The sequence below is a fragment of the Cebus imitator genome, unplaced genomic scaffold (genome assembly GCF_001604975.1).
Source record: "Cebus imitator isolate Cc_AM_T3 unplaced genomic scaffold, Cebus_imitator-1.0 Scaffold45, whole genome shotgun sequence".
Lineage (NCBI taxonomy): Eukaryota > Metazoa > Chordata > Mammalia > Primates > Cebidae > Cebus > Cebus imitator.
Window position 1 is genome coordinate 16,486,623 of NW_016107360.1, and position 3,925 is coordinate 16,490,547.

The window sequence follows — 3,925 nt, forward strand, 5'->3', positions numbered from 1 at the left end:
GAGAGATGTCAAGGTATCATTAATTTTCCCACAGCTACTCTTAATGACATAGACAACTTGGCCTCTCATACCCTTACCAGTCACTATGCTAACCTCCTGACTGCTGAACTTCTTAGTGACCACCTTGCCCAACTCCAACCCCTGCCTATTCACCACTATCTGGGAAAGTCCCAGTGGGAGCTGCTGCTAAGCCACACCATATTGGGCATGGCTGGAGCTTGGTGGAGCCAGGGGATGCTCAAGATGGTGATGGCAGGAGCAAGGAAAGAGCTGCCACTGCAACCAGGGCAACGGAGCAAGACTCCATCTCAAAAAAAAGAGAAAAGAAAAAAGATGCTGCCAAGTCCTCACTCCAAGAGGTGGGATCCTTCAGTTGAAAAATATTTTATAAAAAGAACACCACCAAGTGTTACCGTTAATAATAAGTGGATCCCGACAATTGCTGTCAAGATTGGTAAAGCACAAGGCCTCTTCTTGTGTTTCTTTCTTTCAAGGTAAGAGATGCTGTTGGCTTGTTTCTAGAACAAGGAAAAGGAGATAATTAGGGAGAATGTGTTATTTTCCATAATCCTGGGGATTGAGGCCCTCCTTTCCCACAAAACTGATAGCAGTTGTGAAGTGAAGCCAGAGTTTGTGAGAAAGGAAAAAGAAATTACAATGAAGCTGGCCCAGGCTGGATAAGCAGGGCCTACATCCCAAAATGCTACAGGGCTACAGGTTTCTCTCTTGGTTGGGGTTTCCACAAAAGCAGATCCTGAGAAAGATTTGAGTACAAGTAACTTTTGGAAGTCATCACAGGAAGCAAGTCAGGGGGCAGAGAAGTATGTGAAACTCTGCAACCCGGTGTGTTAATAACTGCGTGCTGCTATGGTCAGTTGTGGCTCAAGCCCACTGGAGACCCTCTGAGAAACTGTAAAGCACACCTCAGAATGGTACTCCACCAAGGAACAAAAAGTTGGGATTTTTAGCCATCAACTCCTCTTTCCATGGTTTAACAGTCATTCCTGGAGACATTAATTTCCCAGCACTTTCAGGCAGAACATGCATATGAGGCCAGAGAAAATCTTTAAACAGAAGGAATCATGTGCTTGAGGCAGGAAGGCGTTGGCATGATATGGAAACTTTCCACCAGTTACACATGACCTCCAGGGTGGGCCAAGGGAATACTGCAGGGACACTGACAGCATCTGCTACAATTCCCAGAACCCATTCCACAGGCAACCCTCCCCAACTTCTGTACCTTCAACCACACTCTCCCCTCTCAGAATGCCCTGGTGTCCATTTAAACTAGATTTCATCCGGATTCAAACAGCAGCAGGGGAGGAGTGGCTCCACACTGCATGCATTGGGACAATCCCTAGTGGTGGCTCTGGAAAGAATGAGACTCAATATTTACGGAGCACCTACTACAAGTTTATCCTGTATATATTTTGTCTCATCGTAATGCTCAAAACAGCCCTTTGATGTAGACAATGTTATCGAGAGAGAGAATGAGTGTGTATGTGTATGGAAACTGAGACCTGGAGAGGGAGGTAACCCACCTTGTCTAAAACAGCTAGAAAATGACACAGTGAAGACCCAAAACAAGGATGGTAACTCCAAAACCTCATGTTCTTTTTTCCTGACACAGGAATAGAAGCCAATGTCTCTTCACTACCCAGGAAGAGCATTTCTCTTAGATCAAGAGACCAAATTTTAGAGAACTTCTGGGAACTTCAGAAAGCCCCAGTTCTCCCAGAGCCTCAGGTGACACAGACCTGAATGTTGCCCAAGCGATCTTTCACTAACGCTGAATTAGCCACCTGCACACTGCCTGCATGCAAACCACTCCTTGATATACATGCACCTAACACAAAGCCCCTTGCATGTTAGGCCAGGGGCTACTCTTGTTGCTTTGAGTTTATCTAAGGAAGGATTGATGTGGAACAAGCTACAGGGAAGAAACCTGTGCATGTTACCTTCCTCCAGGGGGACACTTCCCGGGACTGGGGATTAAAAGGATTTAGTACCTATTAAGTGGAGACACTTTCCTACAGGAAGAGCAAGTTTTATTCAGTCGATATGACGTATGAGGCAGTGTTTTCCAACCTGGGGATTGTGTTGCACAAAAGAACTGGATAATTTTAACAAGATCACCTGCAAATGATTTCCCCAATGAGCGGCTCTCTGGAGAAAACTCCTCCTTCCCTCTCCACAGCAACATGAGCTGGGATTAGTCTTTCATCTCCTGAAAGATATTGGATCCCACATAAAATCCTTTGTTCCACCCAAGAAGCTCCTAGTAACACTGTCTGGCTTCATGTTACTTCACTGGGCAGTAGCCCCACTCATTCATGGGAACTTAATGGGCACCTATACTCCTCCAGGCCCTATGAAAAGCAACCAGGATACTTGGAGGGAAAGGTCTAGTCCTGCCCTCCAAGAATCTCAGTTGATGGAGGATTCCCATTTATTATGTGTGCTAAGCTTGATAACTGGGAAGGTGCCTGGCATTGTGTTCGACACATACAGGTGCACAGTAAACGCTGATTTCCTTTCTTTACCTTAATCGTTGTTGAAATACTTCTTTTCTTTATTATTATTATTACACTTTAAGTTGTAGGGTACATGAGCAGAGCATGCAGATTTGTTACACAGGTACACACGTGCCATGGTGGTTTGCTTCATCCATCACCTCATCATCTACATTCGAAATACTTTTGTGGGAATTATCTTGTGGGTTTCTCGGGGCCTCTGCAAATCCAATTTGGAATGAGACAGAATAAAAGCAAAATAACTAAGGACAGGAATCCTGTGAATAGAGAAAGGCAGGCATTATAAACCTCGCACTTATGTGAGGAAGTTGCATGCAGTTAGGCCATGCTGTGGCACAGAGGTTAAGGACATGTGCTGTGGAGCCTTTAACAAAGGTCATAGATAGTTTTTTTTAACTAAACGTATACATACTATATATACACACAATACACATATGTAGATATAAATAACATTTTCTATTTATTAGATATTAATAATGTATATTATATAAATATACAGTCATATTATAATATATATTAACCACTGTTCTGCACTATGGCCTAACTGAAAGCAACTTCCTCAATGACATGTGAGGTTTATATGTATACATATACATATAAGACATATACATAGATGTGTGTATATATTTTGTATGTGTGTGTGTGTGTGTGTGTTTAGTTAAAGAAAAATCTTTCTGTGACCTTTATTAAAGAACAATAACACAGACTTTTTTAAGGGGACTATAGAGACAGGTATGGGAATTACCAAAGTGGTGTTTTACAGTAGGGGTGAGAAATTGGGTTCAACTCTGAATATAGCAAGGACAATTGGGAATTTACAGCCAAGGAAGAGAGTCAGAATTCCAACCCAGGCTCCAAAGAATGAAAATAAGTTTAGCATTATATTTTGGTTTTACCTTGAGCATCAAGGAAGAGAGATTGGGAATTGACAAAGGGACCTGAGGGGAAAAAATGAAATTTGACAAAAACTAGTATTGTTTGGCCTGGGAAGACGTGGGTGGCAGGGCAGAGACGAATGATGCACAACCCAGTAGATTTTTTTAAAGGGTAACAATGTCACAATGTGTTCTAAAAAGTACGTTCATCTCTATTTGAAATCTGAAGGCACATTTTGTAGATAAAGCTGAATTATTTTCATGGGGACAAACACCCATCATGTGACTTGAAACACTGCTGTTCAAGATCATTGCTGCATTTTAGAGAGTTTTAGCACCTTGGATTATTCTCTTCCCACAGCCTGGAATGCATTTCCCCCAGCAGGAAAATATTAACATACATATTCATAATTTCTTCTTCAGGAAACCCTCTCCTGACTTTTCCCAGGGGAGTTGATCACACTTCCCCTTTTCTTTGTGCACCAACAACACTTTCTTTTTTTTTTTTTTTTTTTT